Source organism: Petromyzon marinus, chromosome 63, assembly GCF_048934315.1.
Source record: "Petromyzon marinus isolate PM22_M1 ecotype Great Lakes invasive population chromosome 63, UKy_Petmar_22M1.pri1.0, whole genome shotgun sequence".
In the NCBI taxonomy this organism is placed as follows: domain Eukaryota; kingdom Metazoa; phylum Chordata; class Hyperoartia; order Petromyzontiformes; family Petromyzontidae; genus Petromyzon; species Petromyzon marinus.
In genome coordinates, this window is record NC_133729.1 from 8,651,655 (window position 1) to 8,664,682 (window position 13,028).

Below are 13,028 nucleotides of genomic sequence, written 5' to 3' on the forward strand. Positions count from 1 at the left end.
GCAGTTGGTAGGCAGTCGGTAGGCAGGAGGTAGGCAGCCGGTAGGTAGGAGGTAGGCAGGAGGTAGGCAGGAGATAGGCAGCCGGTAGGCAGTCGGTAGGCAGTCGGTAGGCAGTCGGCAGACAAGAGGTAGGCAGGAGGTAGGCAGTCGGTAGACAGCCGGTAGGCAGGAGGTAGGCAGTCGGTAGGCAGCCGGTAGGCAGGAGGTAGGCAGCCGGTAGGCAGTCGGTAGGCAGCCGGTAGGCAGGAGGTAGGCAGAAGGTAGGCAGCCGGTAGGCAGGAGGTAAACAGAAGGTAGGCAGCCTTTAGGCAGTCGGTAGGTAGTCGGTAGGCAGGAGCTAGGCAGCCGGTAGGCAGTCGTAAGTCAGCCGGTAGGCAGGAGGTAGGCAGTCGGTCGGCAGAAGGTAGGCAGTCGGTAGGCAGTCAGTAGGCAGGAGGTAGGCAGGAGGTAGTCAGCCGGTAGGCAGTCGGTAGGCAGTCGGTAGACAGGAGGTAGGCAGGAGGTAGGCAGCCGGTAGGCAGGAGCTAGGCAGCCGGTAGACAGGAGGTAGGCAGTCGGTAGGCAGCCGGTAGGCAGGAGGTAGGCAGGAGGTAGGCAGCCGGTAGGCAGGAGGTAGGCAGTCGATAGGCAGCCGGTAGTCAGGAGGTAGGCAGTCGGTAGGCAGTCGGTCGGCAGGAGGTAGGCAGTCGGTAGGCAGGAGCTAGGCAGCTCGTAGGCAGCCGGTAGGCAGGAGGTAGGCAGGAGGTAGGCAGTCGGTAGGCAGTTGGTAGGCAGGAGGTAGGCAGCCGACAGGCAGGAAGTAGGCAGTCGGTAGGCAGTCAGTAGGCAGTTGGTAGGCAGCAGCTAGGCAGCCGGTAGGCAGGAGGTAGGCAGGAGGTAGGCAGGAGATAGGCAGCCGGCAGACAGGAGGTAGGCAGGAGGTAGGAAGTCGGTAGGCAGGAAGTAGGTAGCAGGTAGGCAGGAGCTAAGCAGCCGGTAGGCAGGAGGTAGGCAGGAGGTAGGCAGGAGGTAGGCAGCCGGCACACAACATTTAGGCAGGAGGTAGGCAGTCGGTAGGCAATCGGTAGGCAGGAGGTAGGCAGTCGGTAATTAGGAGGTAGGCAGTCGGTAGACAGTCGGTAGGCAGGAGGTAGGCAGTAGGTAGGCAGGAGATAAGCAGCCAGTAAGCAGGAGCTAGGCAGCCGGTAGGCAGGAGTTAGGCAGTCGGTAGGCAGTCGGTAGGCAGTCGGTAGGCAGTCGGTAGGCAGCCGGTAGGCAGGAGGTAGGCAGTCGGTAGGCAGCCGGTAGGCAGGAGGTAGGCAGCCAGTAGGCAGGAGTTAGGCAGTCGGTAGGCAGTCAGTAGGCAGGAGGTAGGCAGTCGGTAGGCAGTCGGAGGGCAGAAGGTAGGCAGGAGGTAGGCAGTCGGTAGGCAGGAAGTAGGCAGGAGGTAGGCAGCCGGCAGACAGGTGTTAGGCAGGAGGTAGGCAGTCGGTAGGCAGTCGGTAGGCAGGAGGTAGGCAATTGGTAGGTAGGAGGTAGGCAGTCGGTAGACAGTCGGTAGGCAGGAGGTAGGCAGTCGGTAGGTAGGAGGTAGGCAGTCGGTAGACAGTCGGTAGGCAGGAGGTAGGCATTCGGTAGGCAGTCGGTAGGCAGCCGATAGGCAGGAGGTAGGCAGTCGGTAGGCAGCCGGTAGGCAGGAAGTAGGCAGGAGGAAGGCAGCCGGTAGGCAGTCGGTAGGCAGGAGGTAGGCAGTCGGTAGGCAGCCGGTAGGCAGGAGGTAAACAGAAGGTAGGCAGCCTTTAGGCAGTCGGTAGGTAGTCGGTAGGCAGGAGCTAGGCAGCCGGTAGGCAGTCAGAAGTCAGCCGGTAGGCAGGAGGTAGGCAGTCGGTCGGCAGAAGGTAGGCAGTCGGTAGGCAGTCAGTAGGCAGGAGGTAGGCAGTCGGTAGTCAGCCGGTAGGCAGTCGGTAGGCAGTCGGTAGGCAGTCGGTAGGCAGGAGGTAGGCAGTCGGTAGACAGGAGGTAGGAAGGAGGTAGGCAGCCGGTAGGCAGGAGCTAGGCAGCCGGTAGACAGGAGGTAGGCAGTCGGTAGGCAGCCGGTAGGCAGGAGGTAGGCAGGAGGTAGGCAGCCGGTAGGCAGGAGGTAGGCAGTCGATAGGCAGCCGGTAGTCAGGAGGTAGGCAGTCGGTAGGCAGTCGGTCGGCAGGAGGTAGGCAGTCGGTAGGCAGTCGGTAGGCAGGAGGTAGGCAGTCGGTAGGCAGTCGGTAGGCAGGAGCTAGGCAGCTGGTAGGCAGCCGGTAGGCAGGAGGTAGGCAGGAGGTAGGCAGTCGGTAGGCAGTTGGTAGGCAGGAAGTAGGCAGCCGACAGGCAGGAAGTAGGCAGTCGGTAGACAGTCAGTAGGCAGTTGGTAGGCAGGAGCTAGGCAGCCGGTAGGCAGGAGGTAGGCAGGAGGTAGGCAGGAGGTAGGCAGCCGGCAGACAGGAGGTAGGCAGGAGGTAGGAAGTCGGTAGGCAGGAAGTAGGTAGCAGGTAGGCAGGAGCTAAGCAGCCGGTAGGCAGGAGGTAGGCAGGAGGTAGGCAGGAGGTAGGCAGCCGGCACACAACAGTTAGGCAGGAGGTAGGCAGTCGGTAGGCAGTCGGTAGGCAGGAGGTAGGCAGTCGGTAAGTAGGAGGTAGGCAGTCGGTAGACAGTCGGTAGGCAGGAGATAGGCAGTAGGTAGGCAGGAGATAAGCAGCCAGTAAGCAGGAGCTAGGCAGCCGGTAGGCATGAGTTAGGCAGTCGGTAGGCACGAGGTAGGCAGTCGGTAGGCAGTCGGTAGGCAGTCGGTAGGCAGGAGGTAGGCAGCCGGTAGGCAGGAGGTAGGCAGTCGGTAGGCAGGAGGTAGGCAGTCGGTAGGCAGCCGGTAGGCAGGAGGTAGGCAGCCAGTAGGCAGGAGTTAGGCAGTCGGTAGGCAGTCAGTAGGCAGGAGGTAGGCAGTCGGTAGGCAGTCGGAGGGCAGAAGGTAGGCAGGAGGTAGGCAGTCGGTAGGCAGGAAGTAGGCAGGAGGTAGGCAGCCGGCAGACAGGTGTTAGGCAGGAGGTAGGCAGTCGGTAGGCAGTCGGTAGGCAGGAGGTAGGCATTCGGTAGGCAGTCGGTAGGCAGCCGATAGGCAGGAGGTAGGCAGTCGGTAGGCAGCCGGTAGGCAGGAAGTAGGCAGGAGGAAGGCAGCCGGTAGGCAGTCGGTAGGCAGGAGGTAGGCAGTCGGTAGGCAGCCGGTAGGCAGGAGGTAGGCAGTCCATAGGCAGGAGGTAGGCAGGAGGTAGGCAGTCGGTAGGCAGGAGGTAGGCAGTCAGTAGGCAGGAGGTAGGTAGCCGGTAGGCAGGAGGTAGGCAGTCGGTAGAAAGGAGGTAGGCTGGCGGTAGGCATTCAGTAGGCAGGAGGTAGTCAGTCGGTAGGCAGTCGGTAGCCAGGAGGTAGGCAGTCGGTAGGCAGTCGGTAGGCATCCAGTAGGCAGGAGGTAGGCAGGAGATAGGCAGCCAGTAGGCAGGAGCTAGGTGCCAGTAGGCAGGAGGAAGGCAGTCGGTAGGCAGGAGGTAGGTAGCCGGTAAGCAGGAGGTAGGCAGTCGGTAGGCAGGAGGTAGGCAGGCGGTAGGCCGTCGGTAGACAGGAGGTAGGCAGTCGGTAGGCAGTCGGTAGGCAGGAGGCAGGCTGCCGGTAAGCAGGAGGTAGGCAGGAGGAAGGCAGGAGGTAGGCAGGAGCTAGGCAGCCGGTAGGCACGAGGTAGGCAGGAGGTAAGCAGTCGGTAGGCAGGAGGTAGGCAGGAGGTAGGCAGTCGGTAGGCAGGAGGTAGGCAGCCGGCAGACAGGAGGTAGGCAATAGATAGGCAGGAGGTAAGCAGCCGGTAGGCAGTCGGTAGGCAGTCGGTAGGCAGCCGGTAGGCAGGAGGTAGGCAGGAGGTAGGCAGTCGGTAGGCAGAAGCTAGGCAGCCGGTAGGCGGGAGGTAGGCAGGCGGTAGGCAGGAGGTAGGCAGTCGATAGGCAGCCAGTAGGCAGGAGGTAAGCAGGAGGTAGGCAGTCGGTAGGCAGAAGCTAGGCAGCCGGTATGCAGGAGGTAGGCAGTCGGTAGGCAGTCGGTAGGCAGGAGGTAGGCAGGCGGTAGGCAGTCAGTAGGCAGGAGGTAGGCAGTCGGTAGGCAGGAGGTAGGCAGGAGGTAGGCAGGAGTTAGGCATTCGGTAGGCAGGAGGTAGGCAGCTGGCAGACAGGAGGTAGGTAAGAGGTAGGCAGGAGGTAAGCAGCCGGTCGGCAGTCGGTAGGCAGTCGGTAGGCAGAAGCTAGGCAGCCGGTAGGCAGGAGGTAGGCAGTCGGTAGGCAGCCGGTAGGCAGGAGGTAGGCAGCCAGTAGGCAGGAGGTAGGCAGGAGGTAGGCAGCCAGTAGGCAGTCGGTAGGCAGTCGTTAGGCAGGAGGTAGGCAGTCGGTAGGCAGGAGGTAGGCAGGAGGTAGGCAGGAGGTAGGCAGTCGGTAGGCAGGAGGTAGGCAGCCGGTAGGCAGGAGCTAGACAGCCAGTAGGCAGGAGGTAGGCAGTCGGTAGGCAGGAGGTAGGCAGCCGGTAGGCAGGAGGTAGGCAGCCAGTAGGCAGGAGGTAGGCAGTCGGTAGGCAGGAGGTAGGCAGCCGGTAGGCAGTCGGTAGGCAGTCGGTAGGCAGGAGGTAGGCAGGCGATAAGCAGTCGGTAGGCAGCCGGTAGGCAGGAGGTAGGCAGGAGGTAGGCAGCCGGTAGGCAGGAGGTAGGCAGTCGGTAGGCAGGAGCTAGGCAGCCGGTAGGCAGTTGGTAGGCAGTCGGTAGGCAGGAGGTAGGCAGCCGGCCGACAGGAGGTATGCAGGAGGTAGGCAGCCGGTAGGTAGGAGGTAGGCAGGAGGTAGGCAGGAGCTAGGCAGCCGGTAGGCAGTCGGTAGGCAGTCGGTAGGTCGTCGGCAGACAAGAGGTAGGCAGGAGGTAGGCAGTCAGTAGGCAGCCGGTAGGCAGGAGGTAGACAGTCGGTAGGCAGCCGGTAGGCAGGAGGTAGGCAGCCGGTAGGCAGGAGGTAGGCTGTCGGTAGGCAGGAGGTAGGCAGTTGGTAGGCAGGAGGTTGGCAGGAGGTAGGCAGGAGCTAGGCAGCTGGTATGCAGGAGGTAGGCAGTCGGTAGGCAGCCGGTAGGCAGGAGGTAGGCAGCCGGTAGGCAGGAGGTAGGCAGAAGGTAGGCAGCCGGTAGGCAGTCGGTAGGTAGTCAGTAGGCAGGAGCTAGGCAGCCAGTAGGCAGTTGGTAAGCAGCCGGTAGGCAGTCGGTAGGCAGGAGGTAGGCAGGAGCTAGGCAGCCGGTAGGCAGCCGGTAGGCAGGAGGTAGGCAGGAGGTAGGCAGTCGGTAGGCAGTTGGTAGGCAGGAGGTAGGCAGCTGGCAGGCAGGAGGTAGGCAGTCAGTAGGCAGTCAGTAGGCAGGAGGTAGGCAGGAGGTAGGCAGGAGGTAGGCAGTCGGTAGTCAGGAGGTAGGCTGGAGGTAGGCAGCCGGCAGGCTGGAGATAGGCAGGTGGTAGGCAGCTGGTAGGCAGGAAGTAGGCAGTTGGTAGGCAGTATGTAGGCAGCCGGTAGGCAGGAGCTAGGCAGCCAGTAGGCAGGAGGTAGGCCGTCGGTAGGCAGGAGGTAGGCAGCCGGTAGGCAGTCGGTAGGCATTCGGTAGGCAGCCGGTAGGCAGGAGGTAGGCAGGAGGTAGGCAGCCGGTCGGCAGAAGGTAGGCAGTCGGTAGGCAGTCGGTCGTCAGGAAGTAGGCAGGAGGAAGGCAGCCGGTAGGCAGTCGGTAGGCAGGAGGTAGGCAGCCGGTCAGCAGCAGGTAGGCAGCCGGTCGGCAGGAGGTAGGCAGTCGGTAGGCAGTCGGTAGGCAGCCGGTAGGCAGGAGGTAGGCAGTCGGTAGGCAATCGGTAGGCAGGATGTAGGCAGTCGGTAGGCAGGAGGTAGGCAGTCGGTAGGCAGGATGTAGGCAGGAGGTAGGCAGGAGCTAGGCAGCCGGTAGGCACCCGGTAGGCAGGAGGTAGGCAGGAGGTAGGCAGTCGGTAGGCAGGAGGTAGGCAGCCGGCAGACAGGAGGTAGGCAGTCGGTAGTCAGTCGGTAGGCAGGAGGTAGGCAGTCGGTAGGCAGTCGGTAGGCAGGAGGTAGGCAGTCGGTAGGCAGGAGGTAGGCAATAGGTAGGCAGCCAGCAGGCTGGCAGTCTGTCGGTAGGCAGGAGGTCGGCAGTCGATAGGCAGTCGGTAGGCAGTCGGTAGGCAGTCGGTAGGCAGGAGGTAGGCAGCCGGTAGGCAGTCGGTAGGTAGTCGGTAGGCAGAAGCTAGGCAGCCGGTAGGCAGGAGGTAGGCAGTCGGTAGGCAGCCGGTAGGCAGGAGGTAGGCAGCCAGTAGGCAGGAGGTAGGCAGGAGGTAGACAGCCAGTAGGCAGTCGGTAGGCAGGAGGTAGGCAGGAGGTAGGCAGTAGGTAGGCAGGAGGTAGGCAGGAGGTAGGCAGGAGCTAGGCAGCCGGTATGCAGGAGGTAGGCAGTCGGTAGGCAGCCGGTAGGCAGGAGGTAGGCAGAAGGTAGGCAGCCGGTAGGCAGGAGGTAGGCAGAAGGTAGGCAGCCGGTAGGCAGTCGGTAGGTAGTCGGTAGGCAGGAGCTAGGCAGCCAGTAGGCAGTCGGTAGGCAGCCGGTAGGCAGTCGGTAGGCAGGAGGTAGGCAGTCGGTAGACAGGAGGTAGGCAGGAGGTAGGCAGTCGGTAGGCAGGAGGTAGGCAGGAGCTAGGCAGCCGGTAGGCAGCCGGTAGGCAGGAGGTAGGCAGGAGGTAGGCAGTCGGTAGGCAGTTGGTAGGCAGGAGGTAGGCACCTGGCAGGCAGGAGGTAGGCAGTCAGTAGGCAGTCAGTAGGCAGGAGGTAGGCAGGAGGTAGGCAGTCCGTAGTCAGGAGGTAGGCTGGAGGTAGGCAGCCGGCAGGCTGGAGATAGGCAGGTGGTAGGCAGCCGGTAGGCAGGAAGTAGGCAGTTGGTAGGCAGTATGTAGGCAGCCGGTAGGCAGGAGCTAGGCAGCCGGTAGGCAGGAGGTAGGCCGTCGGTAGGCAGGAGGTAGGCAGTCGGTAGGCATTCGGTAGGCAGCCGGTAGGCTGGAGGTAGGCAGGAGGTAGGCAGCCGGTCGGCAGGAGGTAGGCAGTCGGTAGGCAGTCGGTCGTCAGGAGGTAGGCAGGAGCTAGGAAGCCGGTAGGCAGGAGGTAGGCCGTCGGTGGGCAGGAGGTAGGCAGCCGGTAGGCAGTTTGTAGGCAGTCGGTAGGCAGCCGGTAGGCAGGAGGTAGGCAGGAGGTAGGCAGCCAGTCGGCAGGAGGTAGGCAGCCGATCGGCAGGAGGTAGGCAGTCGGTAGGCAGGAGGTAGGCAGTCGGTAGGCAGTCGGTCGGCAGGAGGTAGGCAGTCGGTAGGCAGGAGGTAGGCAGTCGGTAGGCAGGATGTAGGCAGGAGGTAGGCATGAGCTAGGCAGCCGGTAGGCACCCGGTAGGCAGGAGGTAGGCAGGAGGTAGGCAGTCGGTAGGCAGGAGGTAGGCAGCCGGCAGACAGGAGGTAGGAAGTCGGTAGGCAGTCAGTAGGCAGGAGGTAGGCAGTCGGTAGGCAGTCGGTAGGCAGGAGGTAGGCAGTCGGTAGGCAGGAGGTAGGCAATAGGTAGGCAGCCAGCAGGCAGGGAGTCTGTCGGTAGGCATTCGGTAGGCATTCGGTAGGCAGTCGGTAGGCAGGAGGTCGGCAGTCGGTAGGCAGGAGGTAGGCAGTCGGTAGGCAGGAGGTAGGCAGGAGGTAGGCAGCCGGTAGGCAGTCGGTAGGTAGTCGGTAGACAGGAGGTAGGCAGTCGGTAGGCAGGAGGTAGGCAGTCGATAGGCAGGAGGTAGGCAGGAGGTAGGCAGAAGCTAGGCATCCGGTAGGCAGGAGGTAGGCATTCGGTAGGCAGTCGGTAGGCAGGAGGTAGGCAGTCGGTAGGCAGAAGGTAGGCAGCCGGTAGGCAGTCGGTAGGCAGGAGGTAGGCAGGAGGTAGGCAGGAGGTAGGCAGCCGGTGGGCAGGAGGTAGGCAGGAGGTAGGCAGAAGCTAGGCAGCCGGTAGGCAGGAGGTAAGCATTCGGTAGGCAGCCGGTAGGCAGGAGGTAGGCAGTCGGTAGGCAGGAGGTAGGCATTCGGTAGGCAGCCGGTAGGCAGGAGGTAGGCAGTCAGTAAGCAGGAGGTAGGCAGTCGGTAGGCAGCCGGTAGGGAGGAGGTAGGCAGCCGGTAGGCAGTCTTTAGGCAGTCTTTAGGCAGGAGGTAGGCAGTCGGTAGGCAGTCGGTAGGCAGTTGGTAGGCAGGAGGTAGGCAGCCAGTAGGCAGGAGCTAGGCAGCCGGTAGGCAGGAGGTAGACAGTCGTTAGGCAGCCGGTAGGCAGGAGATAGGCAGTCGATAGGCAGCCGGTAGGCAGGAGGTAGGCAGTCGGTAGGCAGTCGGTCGGCAGCAGGTAGGCAGTCGGTAGGCAGGAGGTAGGCAGTCGGTAGGCAGAAGGTAGGCAGGAGCTAGGCAGCCGGTAGGCAGGTGGTAGGCAGGAGGTAGGCAGTCGGTAGGCAGGAGGTAGGCAGGAGGTAGGCAGGAGGTAGGCAGCCGGCAGGCTGTAGGTAGGCAGGTGGTAGGCAGCCGGTAAGCAGTCGGTAGGCAGTCGGTAGGCAGGCGTTAGGCAGTCGGTAGGCTTTCGGTAGGCAGGAGGTAGGCAGGACGTAGGCAGTCGGTAGGCAGGAGGTAGGCAGCCGGTAGGCAGGAGGTAGGTAGGAGGTAGGCAGCCAGTAGGCAGCCGGTAGGCAGGAGGTAGGCAGCCTATAGGCAGTAGGTAGGCAGGAGCTAGGCAGGAGCTAGGCAGCTGGTAGGCAGGAGGTAGGCTGTCGGTAGGCAGCCGGTAGGCAGGAGGTAGGCAGGAGGTAGGCAGCCGGTAGGCAGGAGGTAGGCAGTCGATAGGCAGCCGGTAGTTAGGAGATATACAGTCTGTAGGCAGTCGATCGGCAGGAGGTACGCAGTCGGTAGTCAGGAGGTAGGCAGTCGGTATGCAGGAGGTAGGCAGGAGGTAGGCAGCCGGCAGGCAGTCGGTAGGCAGTCGGTAGGCAGTCGGTAGGCAGGAGGTAGGCAGCCGGCAGGCAGGAGGTAGGCAGGATGTAGGCAGGTGGTAGGCAGCCGGTAGGCAGTCGGTAGGCAGTCGGTAGGCAGGAGTTAGGCAGTCGGTAGGCAGTCGGTACGCAGTCGGTAGGCAGGAGGTAGGCAGGAGGTAGGCAGTCGGTAGGCAGGAGGTAGTCAGGAGGTAGGCAGCCGGTAGGCAGCCGGCAGGCAGGAGGTAGGCAGCCGGTAGGCAGGAGCTAGGCAGGAGGTAGGCAGGAGCTAGGCAGCCAATAGGCAGGAGGTAGTCAGGAGCTAGGCAAGAGGTAGGCAGCCGGTAGGCAGGAGGTAGGCAGCCGTTAGGCAGGAGGTAGGCAGGAGGTAGGCAGGAGCTAGGCAGCCGATAGGCAGGAGGTAGTCAGCAGGTAGGCAAGAGGTAGGCAGCCGGTAGGCAGGAGGTAGGCAGTCGGTAGGCAGGAGGTAGGCAGGAGCTAGGCAGCCGATAGGCAGGAGGTAGGCAGGAGGTAGGCAGCCGGTAGGCAAGAGGTAGGCAGCCGGTAAGCAGGAGCTAGGCAGGAGGTAGGCAGGAGCTAGGCAGCCGATAGGCAGGAGGTAGGCAGGAGGTAGGCAGAAGGTAGGCAGAAGGTAGGCAGCCGGTAAGCAGGAAGTAGGCAGCCGGTAGGCAGGAGGTAGCAGGAGGTAGGCAGGAGGTAGCTGCTTCATGGATTTCTGGCTGCATCGCTGGATCGTGAGAGGGAGCGGCAGTCTGCGTGTTGGACTTCTTTCGCACCGTACGTAGCCCACCGTGCTAATCGGAGGTGCGGTGGCTATTGTAGCCGTGGGGCGAGAGGAGAGGACTTCATCCAGCAGTGGATTGACCACGGAAAATGACGGCGATGATGATTACGGTGACGACGACGATCACAATGGAAGCATTAAACAGACAACGCAGCACGTGTGGCGGCTTAGAGAGATGGCTTTAAAGCCAGTTGTGTGTATATATATAACAAATAAAAAATAAAATCGCTTTTTTTATTTCTACTTTAGCAATTACGGATGACGCAGTCGCGTTCCTAGCGTTACGAGTCACGGGGGACATCATTAACTCTCTGCTGACACATTTTTTAAATTAACACGCGCACACCAACAACGAGAGTTGGGGGAACCACAGACGCACCCCCCCCCCCCCCACGTGAAGCCACATTCGTGACAGAACGAATTAATCGGGACGCCCGGATTAATTAATTGACAGCCTGTGCTCAGCCGTCAGCGACGCGCAATTAGGAAGATTTCTCAGATTTATTTTAGCAATTACCACGACCGACGGAAGGAAGAGGGGAGAAGCATCGAGCAGAGAAACGTTACAAATAATGTCGACATGGTGAGATTGAAGGCGCTGTCGCAAACAACAACAGCAGCGGCACCGTTTGACACGGAGCAGGATTCCGCGGGCAACATCGTTCGTAGTAAAGATGTTTTTTTTTTGGGGGGGGGGGGGGGTTAGATCCGGTAAAGTTGTCAATGTTGTCGTGAAGCATCCACCACCCGACACAGCCAGCGAGGTTTGTCACGTGAACAACGCGCCAGATAGTATCTACTTCAGCCCACCGGTGAGTTGGAGAGGCAATCGAATTGTCAATGTTGCGCAATGATTCTCCAACACAGCGGTGGGCTGAAGTGGTCACTCATTGGCGCGTTGTTTACGTGACAAACCTCGCCGGCTGTGTCGGGTGGTGGAGGGTCACGACACACTCACACTTTACGCGATCTAACCCAAAAACCTTTATTATGAACGACAACAACGGGGCCGTCTGGAACGCTCTTCCTTTCGAAATTAAACTGAGCACGTGTTCCTATTTCACCTGATAAGGCCCCACTGAGCTAGAGAGCTCTTTTCTTAGCAGGAGCTACCTGGCCATCGCAGTTGATAGCTCAACGAAGTGGCTTATCGTCATCATGATCATCATCATCATGATCATCATCATCATGATGATCATCATCAACATGATGATCATCATCATCATCATCGCTGTCGTCATGTGGAAATATATAGCAGCCAAATGCTCGAAACGCGTGACGTTGATCCTTAACGTGGAGGGGAAAAACCGGAGGGACCGGGAGGAAGATCCACGCGACTACGGGGAGAGAGACACGCGGACCCAAAATATACAGCAGCAGCAGGTATCGTCAGGGTCGGGATCGAACCCACGACCTCCTGCATACCAAGCGAGGGAGTTCACATCTCCTAGCCACCGTGATGATGATGATGAGACAGAAAGAGACATAGCCTCCAAATATACAGCAGCAGCAGGTATCGTCAGTGTCGGGATCGAACCCACGACCTCCTGCGTACCAGGCGAGGTAGTCAACATCTACCTAGCCACCGTGTGGGTCGATTCCATCACTCGCCTGTCTCTGGCGCGGTAGAGCCGCTACCGCTGCCGGGTGGCTGTGTGGGGCGGCAGCAGCTGTTCGGGGAGAGGGCGAGCGGGCTGTTTGTGTTGACTGTTGGCACCGCGAAGCAAGGTTAATTATCAATCAGCCCCTCGGGGACGCGTGGAATGCTGAGCCTGCCAGAGCCACTTGAAGCCGCACGCTGTTCACCTTGCTGCACACTTCACCACGGCAGTGGCGGCGGATTGTGGGGAGGGGCCTAAGCAGATATTATTTTTGGCAGCCCCCCCCCCACGCCCACCCGACCGCCCGCACCCCCCTCGTGAACGCTCCCCGTGAACAGCAGCCCGCAGGAGGAGCAGCGTCGTGAAGTTTAGTGGCGAGAGGGTGCCCGCAGTGGCTAGGAGATGTTGACTACCTCGCCTGGTACGCAGGAGGTCGTGGGTTCGATCCCGACCCTGACAACGCCTGCTGCTGCTGTATATTTGGAGTTTGCGTGTCTCTCTCTCTCATCATCATCACGGTAACTAGGAGATGTTGACTACCTCGCCTGGTGTACAGGAGGTAGTGGGTTCGATCCCGACCCTGACGACGCCTGCTGCTGCTGTATATTTGGAGTTTGCGTGTCTCTCTCCCCGTGGTCGCGTGGATTTTTCTCCGGATCCTGCGGTTGTTCTCTCCACATTTAGAATCAACGTCACCACGCGTGTAGAGTACTTGGCTGCTATAAATGTCCACATGATGATGAGAAGCCAACTTCGTTGAGCTGTCGTTTGTGGCCAGGTCGCTACTGACAAAGAGCTACATAGCTCAGTGGACCTTACCTGGTAAAATAAAAAATAAGTTTTTGTTGGGACTACCAACAATTGCCCGAGCTCTGCGGTTCACTATATATTGAGGTGTCATTGGCCCAATTAACGACGAGTGATTTCGCGTGGGAACCAACCGGTGCACCCGGAGAAAAAACCCATCAATCATGCTGGAACAGATGGATATTAGTCCACTGTTGTTGTACTACCGTCTTCTGGCCGAGCCCACGGTTAATTTCGATCTGTGCGGTGATCCACAAACCCTCGCTGCCGCTGCTGCTGCCTCCACAGCATCACTGGACTACAGACAGCCACGTGCAGCAGAGCCACCGCCGCCGCCGCCATCACCGCCACCACCACCACCGTCACCACTACCACCACCACCATCACCACCACCGCCACCATCACCGCCACCACCACCACCATCACCACCACCGCCACCACCACCGCTATCACTACCACCACCACCGCTACCACCACCACCGCTACTACCATCACCGCTACCACCACCACCGCTACATATTCACAGTGGCTCTAAGACGCAACCAGAATACCTTCCCAGCTGACTGGACCTTGCACCTGCCCGGCTGACTGGACCCGGCACCTACCCAGCTGACTGGACCCGGCACCTGCCCGGCTGACTGGACCCGGCACCATCCTGGCTGACTGGACCCGGCACCTGCTCTGTGCTGACTGGACCCGGCACCTACCCAGCTGACTGGACCCGGCACCTGCCCGGCTGACTG